This window comes from Bos grunniens, chromosome 8 (genome assembly GCF_055505025.1).
Source record: "Bos grunniens cultivar Pamir isolate PY7600 chromosome 8, Bosgru_T2T1.0, whole genome shotgun sequence".
In the NCBI taxonomy this organism is placed as follows: domain Eukaryota; kingdom Metazoa; phylum Chordata; class Mammalia; order Artiodactyla; family Bovidae; genus Bos; species Bos grunniens.
The window spans coordinates 109,452,409-109,466,914 of NC_141172.1; positions in this window are offsets into that span (position 1 = coordinate 109,452,409).

Genomic DNA, 14,506 nt, shown 5'->3' on the forward strand with positions numbered 1-14,506 from the left:
CATTATCTTCCCTGCAGATCTAATCACATCATTTAGTTCTTCAGCAAATAGTTCCATAGTCCAAAGTGCATACGTGGTATTTTATTGGGTTTAAAGTTTTAGAAACAACCTATAGAGAAATCTTGAAAGACCAATACGTTAACAGAGAGAATGGAAATGTTATGAAGCTTGATCAGGTAAGAAAAATTACTTAACAAGAATTGAGAGGAGCACAGCTATCACAGAAGAAAGAATAAGACCAGGACAAAAGAAAGGAATGATTTCTCTATTTTTCACACCAGAGATCAATACTCATGGTTCAAAAGGAATAAATCAAGAAATAGAGACTTAGTATAGTATTAAAAGTTACACAGGCAATCAGTAGAAGAACTCAGAACAATACCATGACTATAATACGAAACTCACTAAAGGAAAGGAGCAGTGGAAGGTAGCAAGTTCTGGTCAGTTTCTCCTTTTTCTCGGTGGAGAGGAAACAGATGGCGACCAAAGGACATAAGTCAAGAAACAGAATTAAAATACTTAAAACTTCAGTTGTTGGTAGATGTCTGTTTTTGTCTGGTTTCAGACACGTCCTTTACTTGGTGATTACCCACTTGTGTGGATAAGGCAGGGTTATCTATCTTTTTGGCCATGGGGGTGGTCCCCTGACTTAGCCTGGCCAATCAGAAACTCCCCTGGGACTTTTTGGCCGGCATCCCTGGGGAAGACACCGACTCTCAGCTGGGCTTGTCCGGTTGTGGGAAGGTGAATCTGGGCCTGTCTGCATCCGTCTTCTTGCTCCTTGGCACGCGTCCCCATAAGGCTGAAGTAAACCAGGGCAAACAACGTTAGTGAGTCCCTAGATGTGCTGAAGCTTATGCTGCCTTCAGATTTCTGTTATCCTACCCAGTGAATTCTCCTTTCACTTAAAAATAAAGTGCCCTGGGCAGCCACTGGGCTCGTGTGCTGTGCTGATGGGTGGTGCTGACTCCGGGAATCTCCCAGGAGAAAATGGTGTCCATCAGCATCGAAACGGAGTTAGATCCACCACCCAGATGACTACACGAGGCTCTCAGCATGGGGCACAGATGGCGGTTCAACGGCCAGAACATCACGCTGTGAGGTAATGATCATCCACACCCTGCCATCCGGGAGCCACGCAACTCGGGTGCGACTCTCAACCACCCTGACCTCAGTTTCCCTGGCACCCCAAAGAGAAGAATGCCCAAGGGGCGGCCAAGATGGTGGCGTAACTGATGAAAAGGTGCCTGACAAACCACACCCGGCTTTCCTTTCTACGATGACTGGTTTGGTCCCTGGGTTGGTTGGTTGAACTGTAAACTGGTTTTGTTCTCTACCACAGTCTGAAACCTGAATTCTACCCCAACCACCCTACAAAGGTTAGGTTGTATTCCCAGGTGGTGAGGGTGAGAAAGCATGAAGGATTCACTGTGTCCCCTTCCAGCTCCTGGGGAGAAAATCTACCCCAGCAATCACTGGGCAACTCCACCGAAGGTGTCATGGTGATCTAAGCCTGCCTCTCCTTCCTCTTTCTACAAGGTACGGCTCCCTTCTGGCTGGTTCTTCTTTTAACTCTACTGTTTTTTAAAAAAAAAAATTTTATTTTATTTTATAAACACCATCTTCATTGAGTGACAAAGGGGACTTTTTAGGATGTGAAAAAAGTACAAGTGTTAGTCGCTCTCACTCTCTGTGACTCCATAGACTGTAGCCTGCCAGGCTCCTCTGTCCTGGGAATTCTCCAGGCAAGAATACTGGAGTAAGTTAGCCATTCCCTTCTCCAGGTTCTTCCCGACCCAGGGATCGAACCTGGGTCTCCTGCCTTTCAGGCAGATTCTTTACTGTCTGGGCCCTTTTAGGCTAGCAGGATATAAATTCAGGTGACCTGTGCCTCTGGAGACAGTAAGGAAACCCCTGCAGGAGGGCCTGCAATGGCTTTTCCCTGAGATGGTGTCATTTACAAACCATGCAATGTAGGTTTCCTTTTGTCAACTTCTGTGTTTTTTTCTTATTTTAAGAGTAATACTGTTTACTGTAATTTTTTATGGTAAGTAATAGAAGTAATATTGTTTATCACAGAAAACATTGAAAGATAAAGAAGGAAATAAAAGTCACCCACAATCCCACAATCCAGATATAAACCCTGTTAACATTTCAGATTTTCTTCCACGCTGTTTTAATAACACTCCCGAAATCATGTCATATATTGTACCCTGCTTTTTCCATTCAATATTATATGATGAGTCTATCCTCATTTCATTAAAAATTATTAAAAAAAATTTTTTGACCAGCATAATATTCCAGGGTACCACAATCTGTTTATTATTGGATATTTTAGATCTTCTAGCTTTTCATCACTCAGCCTAACATTTTTTATAATCTGTTCATTTGTGTGTGTTGTCATAACTGACGGGTTTAGACTTGCAGCTCTCCTGGTCCCTGGGACTACGTCCAGGATGCTACGTATAGGATCCTGAGGGCTGTCTCCACCACCTACACACCCAACAGGCCCTCTTCCCCAAAGGGAGTGTTATTTCTCGGGCCTCCTCCCCTTCCTTGCTCCTGATCCTCCCCAGGGCCATGGCAGAGTTCCCTGACTGATCTCCCATGTTTGGGTCTCTGGAAGCAGAGATTCTCAGCCACGTTCTTCTAGAAGGCTCCAGGCTCCTTGTGAGTAAGTCCCCCACCTCAGCCCCCAACCCCAGAAGGTGAATATGCAGTTTTCGAAACTCCCCAAAACAAACGGCTGCTTTGTACCCTCACTCCCAAGCAACAGATGACTCCCAACCCTGCATCTGCATAATTGAGGTCCCCATCTGTCCCCTCTGCAGGGGGAAGGGGCTTGAGAGGAGATCTGAGGGGTGGAGAGGACCCACTGGAGAGACCCCGGAGCCGGTGCCATATCCTACAAGCCAGGAGGTGGGTGGCACCGCTCCACATTCCCGACTTCTCTCTCCTCCTGGCACCCCGTTCAGGTGGACTGGCTCACTCCAGCTCGCTATTCCAGGGTCTGGCTGGGAGGGGGGCCTGGGCTCCAGCTGCAGCCCTGCCGCCTACGTGCTGTGTCAGTGCGTGACCTCCACTCACGATCTAGCTACTCTCAGAGGCCATGGCCTTTCTCCCCTGGGCCCATCTCACGCCCCTTCTTTTTTAAAAATATTTAATTAGTTTATTTTAATTGGAGGCTAATTACTTACAATACGTCGTGGTTTTTGCCATACATTGACATGAATCAGCCATGGGTGTACACGTGTTCCCCATCCTGAACCTCCCTCCCACCTGGCACATATACACAATGGAGTATTACTCAGCCATTAAAAAGAATGGATTTGAATCAGTTCTAATGAGGTGGATGAAACTGGAGCCTATTATACAGAGTGAAGTAAGCCAGAAAGAAAAACACCAATACAGTATATTAATGCATATATATGGAATTTAGAAAGATGGTAACGATGACCCTACATGCAAGACAGCAAAAAAGACACAGATGTAAAGAACAGACTTTCGGACTCTATGGGAGAACGCAAGGGTGGGATGATTTGAGAGAATAGCATTGAAACATGTATATTATCATATGTGAAACAGATCACCAGTCCAGGTTCAATGCATGAGACAGGGCGCTCAGGGCTGGTGCACTGGGATGACTCCCCTTCTTTCCTACACAGCCCCTCCTAAAAGCCGAGGACTCATTTCAGAAGTCCCCTCCTCCCTCCTCTGTGAACCCCAGCCCCCTCCCTCCCCCATCACAGCACAGCATGTAGCCGCTGTTGTAAGAACGGTCAGCCTCCTCCATCGGACTGTCAGCTCAGCGAGAGCAGAGGCTCTGGCGATTCCCTGCGAGCCTGGGGCCTGGCCCCAGCGCGCAGAGAGCACTCAGGGCTGTGCTGCTGCTGCCCCAGACGTGATCCCCCAGTCACCCCACCCCCAGCCAGCACTCCATCAGTCAAAGCAGCGCGTTCGGGAGTCAGTCTTGGGGTCCCAGACACTGGCCCCTCCAAGTGGCCCGGTAGGGCCTCGAGCAGGCCCCCAGGGAGTCCCAGGTCCTATGAAGGCGCCATGGGTACTGCAGGCCACTCATGAATCCCTGAACGGAGGGATTAATTACCGCCTGTCGAAATTAGACTTCTCCTTTCCTTCGAGATGCATCTTCTTTTTATTCTTAATTAATTTTTAAAATTACGACGTCAGTGCGAAGTCTAATTTATTTGACTTTTAGCATTATTTCTCTGATAAGCAATTTCGTTTTATGCCGGGCGCTCGCTCGCTTCGGCACCAATTTGTCACTTCAGCTCTCTCTTTTGGGGGCTCATCAGCCTGAGAGCGCCCCGGCACCAGGGCCTCAGGCCCCCGCTGAGAGGTGAACACGTCCCACAGACCTATCCTAAGGGCCCTGGCCCTCCTCCCTGTCCATGGTTCCACAGGCTCGTGCCTCCCTTGTTCTAGGATGGACGGAGGGAGCGAGGCTGAGGAGCTGGCCTTGCAAACGCATCAAGTGCTTCTCCCTGCCTGTCTCACTGATCCTGCAAACGCCCTTTTGAAGCAGAGCCTGTCATCCCATTTTACAGCTGAGGCCACCGAGGCTCACAGAGGTGTCGTAACTAGGACATGTTGGAAAAAAGGACTCCAAATCTCATGACTCTTCTGCTTCACCCTGGAACCTCAGCGGGGCTGGTTAGAAATTTCCACCTGCAGACCTGCGACTGAGACCGAGGCCGGCAGGACAGGTCCGACAGGATTCCCACTTCAGTCTGCCCCTTAGCCTTCCTCCGGTCTCCTGGTGAACTGGATCCTTTGTATGGGCATCTGTGCCTCTCACCCTGCACTCTGCCCAGAAGCCCTAACAGAGGAGCTGGCGACCTCCAGGACCCTCCCCTTCGGTCACGGGGTAACCCCACGGCTCAACTCAAGCAGGTTGTGATTCTAAATAGGGGGTCACGTAGGCTTTATTGACGGGGGACATCTGAGCAAAGTCTCCCGAGAGGAGAGGAAGTGATCCAGAGTCTGGGGAAGGGCCTCCCAGGCAGAGGGAGCACCCAAACTTTGAGGCAGGAGCGCGTGGGGCACCTTCAGGAGAAAAGCAGGAGAGCAGGGCGGCGGGGCTGGAGGGGGCGATGGGAAGCCGGTGTGGGCAGAGAGCAGCCACCGGGGAGGCTGAAGATCCTCTATACAGTTAGAAAGCTCAGGGAGTGCTCGAACACACTGGAATGGGATTTGAGAAGGTTCTTCTAGTCTAGTGGTACGAACGAAGTAAATAATTATAACCAGGGGAAGGCAGATGAATGACTCAGCTCCATGGTGATCGGGGGCCAGCTGGACGGAAGAAGCCAGGCAGTCTTGGAGGCCACACTTGAGGGGCCTGGGAGCCGTGTCTCCTTTCAGCCGCCCCGTGCAGAGTGTGCCCAGAGCCCCCAGAGGCTGTGGGTGTGATTCCTAGGGCCACTGTAACAAGACACCCCCAAGTGGGTGTGTTAAAACAGCAGAAATTCTTCTCTCACAATTCTGGAGGTTAGATGGCCAAAACCAAGGTGTCACGAGAGCCAGGCTCCATCCAAGACTCTGGGTAGAACCCCTCCCAGCTCCCGGTGTGGCTGGCACTTCTCAGCCTCCCTTACTTGCAACGGCCTCCCTCCAGCCTCTGCCTGTCTCACCCGCTTCCTCCGCGTGTCCTTGAGTCTTTACCTGGTGCTTCTCCAAATGTGCCTCTCGTCTCTCCTTATCAGGACAGCAGTTACCTTGGGTTAAGGTACCCCCTCCAGGATGACCTTGTCTGTTACATCTGCAGGGACTCTGTTTCCAAGAAGGTCCCATCCTGAGATACTGGGGGTTAGGACCTCGAGGTATTTTTCTGGGGGACACAGTGCCACCCACCCCAGAGGCCACACCTCCTAGGGACGCGCTGTCTGGCCCCAGGCTGTCCTCCTGTAAGACAGGGGCTGGCGTCATCCCTCTGGCTCTGCCTGTTTCTCCACGTCCTTTTGAAGACCTGGCCCCCTCCCCTCACTGCACCGCCTCTGATCTTCAGCACGAGCAAGGCAGCGTGGGGACAGGCGTTTAGATGACTCCAAACTGGATCCTTACCTAAAACAAATGTCGCAGAAAGCCTTTTGATGTCACCCGAATGGAGTACGGAAAGCACCCTTCAACTCCCCTCCTTGGCGCTTTTAATTTCATCCTTTTTGCTGTTTTTCCTTCTCCTTTAAAGCCTGTGTCTGCTTTCATGCTACACGTTATTTATTTAGCTGCTTGTCAATTAGTGTCTATTCTCCAAGCAACAAGCACATTAGCAGCTGCAGAGATTAGAATTAAAATTCGCAACCCAGTTGGTGCTACCAAAGCCGCGCCTACCCGCCTGAGAAAACAGCACCTCTTTGTCATTTCAAAAGATGACCTTCCTCTCCTTCTCCCTGTTCCCAGCTCCTGATTTAATTCCAACTGACTCCTCCATGGTCCTGCCCAGACGTGATGGCTTTGAGATGGAACTTTTTCAAATGCACAGAGGAAGATGCAGGCTCCTCTTAACAGCAGCCTTTGATGATGGTTAGTGTAAAGCAGGAGCCGCTGGATTTGAATAACAGGCTCTGATCGCCTATCAGGGGTTATGCCTCAGCCAACCCAACACACCACACCTGCCATACACAGTTCAGCCAACATTCTAAACACGGCAGTGTGACCAGCTCCCTGATGCCCTGGGTTATGCGACCCTGTGCAAGTGAATTAATCTCTCAGATTTATTTCCTTCTCTGCAAAATGGGGGGGGGGGGGGGACGGGAATTAAAACTAACTACATATAGATGTATGTATGTGTAGAAAGTGAAAGTGTTGGTTGCTCAGTCACGTCTGACTCTTGCAAGCCTAAGGACTGTAGCCCACCAAGCTCCTCTGTCCATGGGATTCTCCAGGCAAGAATACTGGGGTGGATAGCCATTTCCTTCTCCAGGGAATTTTCTTGACACAGGGATCTAATCCAGGTCTCCCCCATTGCAGGCGGGTTCTTTTCCGTCTGAGCCACCAGGGGAAGTGTAGAGGTTTGCAAAGTGGGCTTCAGCATCTGTTTCTTCCAATGAATCTGAGGAGTTAATCACGTGGCCAGGAGGGCTTTGGTGAAGGGAGACGCCCAGGGCAAAGTCAGGCCACGCTCCCCCCAGGGGTCTGACCACTGCACACCTCAACGCTGCAGGCAGAGGTGGAGGGACCCCACTCGAGACCCCAGCCTAAGACCAGAGGCTTCAGAGCCCGGCGACAAGGCCAATACCCAGGGAGCTGGGAAGCTGCACTGTTCCCTGTGTTCCCAGCGTGCTGCTGCTCAGGTCCGGGCAAGGCAGGCATTGAGCCAACTTCTGCACCTTCACAGTGAGCTCAGCAAACACCTGATACCATGACCTGCGCATTTCTCTGCCCTCATAATCCTGGGAGTGGGAGAGATTCCCTTGGCAGCTTCAGTGGAAAGACGTGACAAGGTGACAAGGTGACTGTGTGTGACCCTCCCTGGGTCACACTGCAACATGTGTCTGCCTGGGACTGATGTCCTTGCACTGCTAGACTCCAAGTGGCCCGAGGGTGACTCTCCCAGGGACCCCCGTTAGTGAGGAGTTCTGGCTCCCACTGACCCTGCTGTGTGACCTCAGGCTGTTCCCCTCCCCTCTCTGAACGACTTCTTTGAGTACAAAATAAAAGATGAAGCTTAATTCACAGGACTGTTGCTGGGGAATTAAAGGGGACAGAAGATGCGTAAAACACCTCAGACAGGGAGGCTCGGGCAACAAGGCTGACGGTGACAGGAAGATGGTGATCACGACGGGGACGTGCTGAAGGAAGAAGGGCAAACACTGCCATCGAGCACGCAGCAGACCAGGTGCTCCCTCCCGTCCCCCACGTCCTGGGCGCGTGGGGAAGACAGAGTGGGGCCGAAGGCAGGGCCCAGGCCTCCAGGCTTGGCGGCCAGAGTGACGCTGTAACAACCTGAGTCAGATCACACCCTCCTCCACCCCAGAGCCTGCACCCCGTGCCCACCTCATCCTCTGAGCTCATCTCCTGCCATTGCCCCCCAACCCGGGGCCCCCTCACTGCTCCCGGGCACCTCTGGGCACCTTCAGGCCTTCACCCCAGAGCTGCCACCCCAGCCGGCCTGGGACACCCTTGCCCCAAAACGCGCCCTCCCCTCCAGCCTTGCTCTCAGACCCTCTCCATGAGCCCCCTGCCCCTCCCCGCTCCGCCCCCTCCCTCTAGATGGAGCATGGTCACCCCGGGACACGGGGGCGGCTCTCAGACCCTCTCCATGAGCCCCTGCCCCTCCCCGCTCCGCCCTCCTCCCTCTAGATGGAGCATGGTCACCCCGGGACACAGGGGTGGCTTGCAGACCCTCTCCATGAGCCCCTGCCCCTCCCCGCTCCGCCCCCTCCCTCTAGATGGAGCATGGTCACCCCGGGACACGGGGGCGGCTCTCAGACCCTCTCCATGAGCCCCTGCCCCTCCCCGCTCCGCCCTCCTCCCTCTAGATGGAGCATGGTCACCCCGGGACACAGGGGTGGCTCGCAGACTCTCTCCATGAGCCCCCTGCCCCTCCCCGCTCCGCCCTCCTCCCTCTAGATGGAGCATGGTCACCCCGGGACACGGGGGCGGCTCGCAGACTCTCTCCATGAGCCCCCTGCCCCTCCCCGCTCCGCCCCCTCCCTCTAGATGGAGCATGGTCACCCCGGGACACGGGGGCGGCTCTCAGACCCTCTCCATGAGCCCCTGCCCCTCCCCGCTCCGCCCCCCTCCCTCTAGATGGAGCATGGTCACCCCGGGACACGGGGGCGGCTCGCAGACTCTCTCCATGAGCCCCCTGCCCCTCCCCGCTCCGCCCTCCTCCCTCTAGATGGAGCATGGTCACCCCGGGACACGGGGGCGGCTTTGCTCCCTCATCTGTGCCACTCTCACCACTAGAATCTAAGCAGGGGTCGTGGTTTTGTCCACTGTGTGTCCCAAGGGCCCAGACGGGGGCTTGCTGGCTAGGAGCTCTGCGTATCTGTGAAAGGGTGGTAACCACAGGGACCCGGGGCTGCCTTTAGGGGTCCCTGCATCTCCCCGCAGACACACGGCAGCTCAGCCTCTGTGGCTGGGCCCGCCATCGGGATAACTAGCAAAGGCCCGTGATTCTGAGCACCGCGGATGAGAAGGGGCTGATCCCAGCTGCGCCCAGTTGGGGCTGTGAGCTCCAGCAAGCACTGCTTCCCCATCTGGACCAAAGGAGGCGTGGGGCCGCTGGTTTTCAAAGGGGGTCCCCTGGAGCTCCAGTACTTTGCGGAGGGGCCTCGGGGAAGTGGGGGTGGAGGTGTAGTGGGCGCCAAATGGCCAGGGCCCTGGGTAGCCTGCTCCGGCTTCCCGCAGAGCTGACTCCTTCCTCTGCTTGTATGTAAGATTCTTTCAGAAGAAAGGGTTCCAATTCCCGAAGGGGTGTGGGGCGAGGGACCACGGGCAGGTGTGGGGGGCGGACCTTGAATGGACCGCCTCACCCCTCAAGGATTCACCTCCTCCATCTGTCTAAAGTCGGGTTGGACCAAAGGGCCTCAAAGTGCCCTCCCAACTCAGGAGCTCAGGCACCGATTTCACACCGGCAGAACCCTCATGAAGGAAGCACGGAACTGGGTGCAGAAGGACAATTATCCCCACGCTATATAACACTCTAACGGCGGGATCTTTTATGTTAGAACTGAGGCGTTATGGAGCACAGTTCCATCAAATGAATATAATAGACTTGTTTTATATTACAATGCACACTGTAATTACACATTTCAATAATTCCTTCAATGCATCACATAGACGTGTTCTGAAGTAATGGAGTCCTGGGACCATATATAATAACTCACCAAAGGGGAGGGCACAGCGGGTGGTGATGGGGTGACGAAGAGGTCTCCCAGCTGGCAGGGACAACCACCGTCTCCCCAGCCCAGGGCCATTCGGCTCAGACTCCGCTTTCCAGAGGCTCTTCGGAGGAGGCCCTTTGTCCCAGCACCTGCCAGGGAGGCAGGAACCCCTTCTCTGACACCCCCAGTGGCACTTCTTCAATCACACTTCCAGGGACCAGGAGCTCACCCCAGGTACCTACTGGGTGGGTCCTGTCATTAAGAAATTGCTCCACTGCAGGCACACACCATGGGGTCTATGATTGTATCCGTACCATTTAAAGCATCGTGGGGCACCCCTCGTGGCCCAGTGGTTAAGAATCCGCCTTGCAGTGCCAGGGATGCAGGTTGAATCTCTGGTCAGGGAGCTAGGATGCCAGGTGCCGCAGAGCAACCAAGCCCCTGAGATACAAACCTAAGACCGAGCACCGCAACCAGAGAGACCCAATGCAGCCAAGTAAATATATGTTTAATGTAATAGATTCCCATTACTGCTGTCACCACAAACTTAACGCCTTAACTCTATTATCTTGCGGCTCTATAGGTCAGGAACCTGACATGGATCCCACTGAGCTAAAATCAAGGAATCTGCAGAACGGTGCTCCTTTCTGGAGTTTCTGGGAGGGCATCTACTTCCTTGCCTTTTCCAGCTCCTCCAAGTCACCTGCACTCCTTGACCCCTGGTGCCTTCCCTCGGTCTTCAAAGCCAGCCCCTCCCGCTCTGAATCTTTCTGTTGTCTCTCTGACCCCGTGGCTGGGGAAAAGTCCTTCTCTTTTAAGGATTCGTGTAATTAGCGTGTCCCACCTGGATAATGCAGGTTTTTATCATTAGCACATCTGTAAATTCCCCTTTGCGGTGTTAATATGCACAGGTTCAGGGATTAGAGATTAGACATCTCTGAGGGACACAGTTCTGCCTACCAGGGGCCTTCTTTTGTTATTACAATACCAGACTGTGAGCTCCCGTTAAAGGACAGAACAGTTTATTGTGACAACGTGTGTGCCACATGACACACACACGCTTGATGAATGGAGAAAAATGCTCAGAGCATCGGTGATACAATCCACTGTGTCAACAGCCCTCTAAAAGCAAGTCCCGGGAAACGACCACAAGGCTCTCGGTGCAGTACGGCAGGCCACGGGCAGAGTGAGACTATTCACCTCCTTTGTCTGGACTCTCTATCTCTATTAATGCAGCCAAGGTACCGTTAGCATTTGGGATCCCTTCTTGGGTCTCCATTAACTTAACTGCTTGTAGTCAGTTAAAATCCTGTCTGTCTCCAGTTCCAAGGGGAAATATGATCATGCCCATTTTATAGGGGGATAAACTGAGGCTTAAAGCGTGGAGGCCCAGAGACGACCCCTGAGATGCGTCTTTAAGGATGAGTAGTGTGTGTCAGGCTGAGGATGGGGGAGACACACGTGCAAAGTCCAGGGCTGCAGAGAACAGGAGGTGCCTTCAGGGCCTATGAGAAGTGCAGCAAGTCTGGCTGGGGGTAGGGGTACCGTCCAAAGACACAGGGGATGGGGACGCCCCTGGTGGCCCAGTGCAGGGAGCCCACAGTCCCTGGTCAGGGAACTGACCCCACACGCTGCAACTAAGAGCGTGCACGCTGCAAGGAAGATCCCGCAGGCCACAGCGCAGCCACGTAAACACATAAATCTCTTAAAAATACGAGGCTGGAGGCGGAAGGTTGGCTCTTTTAAAAAGACACTTGAGGGAGAAGAGTAGGAGAACCTGAATTCCCAGAGACACCAGCGTCATCAAAATGAAGTGACCCTCGCCGAGAGAACCGTGGTGAAACGGAAGCCAAAATTATAGTTTGCCCATTTTGCAGAGAAGAAAACTGAGGCTTCAAGAGAAGAACGAAAAAAGAAAACACACACACACCTGGGCTCCCAGCCATCGGTCTCTGCAGCCACGGAGCCTCAGGACTCGGTTCCCCCTGTCTGTGACCCCCAGCCCTGCTGGAGTCAGAGTCAGGGCGGCCCTTTCTCCTTCTTCCCTGCCGCCGGCCATCACCACTGTCCAGCGCCACAGAGGAGCTGGGGCCACTCGCTGTTTGCTTTGTTAAGAGGAAAACTAGCACTAATACAAACAGAGGCTCTTTTAAAAGCTGAAACCTGCAATTAAGCTCTCGTGTGAATGCCTGTTAACGACCATGCTGATGCCGGCGTTTGAGAGGACCGTGGAGGGTGGCTGGTAACCACAGCACGATCCAGCAGGAGAGGGGCTCCCCAGGCCCAGTGCTGCCCTCTGGGCTAAGGTGGGGGCGGCTGCTTCCCCAAAGACTGGGTCGAAATGAACGCGCTTAAAGAGCTCTGGGAAACCTGAATGGAAGCAGAGGCTGGAGGCGGCTCCAGCGCCCTGTCTCCCGTTCGGGATGGAGAGACTGAGGCCAGGCCGTGGACAAGACTGGGCCTTGACGTGGAGGAACGTCCTGCACCGACAGGGGGCCACATCCCAGCCCCTCGCGCCTCCTCGCGCTTACCGTACTGAACTGTGCTCACGGGCAGTGCGGTGGGAGAGGCTGCGGCCCTCCGTCTGAATCCAGCCCCGCGGCCAACTGGCCATGTGACCCTGGGCAGGCCACTCTGGGACCAGTCGGTCCTTCCCCTGAGAAAAGCAACATCTCCCCAATGAGGCTTCACATGATCACCTGTGATTGTGCTACACTGCCCTCCCGGGCCACGGGACCTCCTGAACAAGCCCTCCCTATTGGCCTTGTTCTTCCCACCAGTCTGAGTCCTTCCAGAAGGAGGTGAGAGAAGCCTTGGGAGTGTCTGGTGACTGAATATATTTGCTGGCCTGTGGCTGGCCCTGGGGGCTGGAGTGGTGGGGAAGTACCACGTGCGTTCCGTGCCTTCACGGCCTGCCAGCTAGGGATGGGGGAGACATAATCCCCCCAGCCATTCACACTTACACAATCCAAAGCCACAAGTGTGGCCAAGTGCCAGTGATGGGACTCATCACCTGGGACAGCGCACAGTAGGGGCTCCTGGTGAGAAAGTACCCTCTGCACAGGCTCTGAGGCAACCAGCAAGAGAAACAAGAGAAGCTAGCAGATGGATGGGAGCCCGCAGGCAGGGGACAGCATGTGCACTGATCCTGTGGCTGAGAGGGGAGCCCTGTGAAGCTGAAGCGTGGGGGCTGAGAAACAGGCAGGCGGCTGCCGTTCAGGAGGGCAGACTCGGCACACCCAGGCCCGCGAGGGACGCCAGCCACAAGGGGAAGCTGCCGCGTTTCACACCGGGAAGATAACAGGGTCGCCTCCACATCTCAAAGACTGTTCTAGCCCCGGTGTGGGTGCACACGGGGAGGCCGGCTGGGGAGCCCCTGCAGCGTGTGGTCCAGGGGACAGAGAACAGTCCAAGGTGGCCCATCTGGAAGTAAGTGAGGCGTGGCCTTGGGAGGCAGCGCGGAGAGAGAGGCTGGGGTCGGGGGTGGGACAGGTCACAGAGGGCAGGGGAGCGCAAGGCGTCCAGGACGCCTCCAGCACATGCTGCCGGCTGGGCAGAGCCTTCAGGGAGGAAGAAACAGGCAAATCCCAGCGACCTGGCCAAGGTCCCCGTGGGCCTCACAGTTGGCCATTACAAACCTTTACCCTTTCCCGCCATCACCTGGCAGGTGAGGGAACGGCAGCAGGTTCTATGAGGAGCCCCGAAGGCCACAGCAGGACCCTGGGCCTCTGGGGCCCCGGGCAGGCCCACCCCACCTGGCACCCAGTAGAGCGAGCTGGGAAGGCCCCATTTGCGGCAAGAGGTAGACATGACCGGGCCCCAGGGCAGCGTCCCGGGATTCTCTGGGAACGGGACGAGTCATTGGGATAACCGAATTTTTGAGTTAAGGTTTAAAATACGGCTAAGATTGAAGAGGCAATTTGGTAGGGTCGGGAGCCCCCAGGCAGGGTTCCCTGCCCCCACCGTTCAGAGGCCTTATTAACAACATCACTCTTTCTCCCATGCACAGCCCCGTTCACAAGCAGGTCTTGGGGCTGCTGGGTCTGAGGAATTCAATTGTGCGTCTCTGAGACCCAGCTCCGGCCAGCCAGAGACGTCTTCTTGGAAAGGGCAGAGGGAGAGGAGACTACTCGGGCCTTGATGCTGGGGAGAGCTGCAGTTTTTTGGAAAAGCTGGCATTTCGGGGAGACAGGATATAGTCCAGAGACTAGGACCGTTTTGGGAACAGGTCTCGACAGACCCAGGCTCAAATTCTGGCTCCAGCACTTGCTCTGGTGATGGCCCACCCGTTTCCTCGCCTGTAAAACGGGCAGGCGGTGCAGGTGAAAGAGACGATGCCCAGCGTGGCACTGCTCATCAGGTGGGCGCCAGCCTGGGGGCCCGCGGGCAGAGCCGGAGTCTCGGCCCCTCCTCTCTGTATTTGTTCCCTGCAGGTGCGTCTCTCAGGGGCAGCTCCTCAGCCACACGTGGTGATTCCTTGCCCTGAGCGGGGAAACAGACGCCTCTCCTGTGAAGGCTTCACAGCCTCCTGAATCCAGCTGCTGGTAAAATGAACTCGCCAGGGACAAGGGGGCTTTCCCCGAGGTCCAAATCATCCCTATTTGCCAAGGATGTTCTTGGCCCAATCCAGTCCAAACTCATGGGGCTGCTCCTCCACCTCC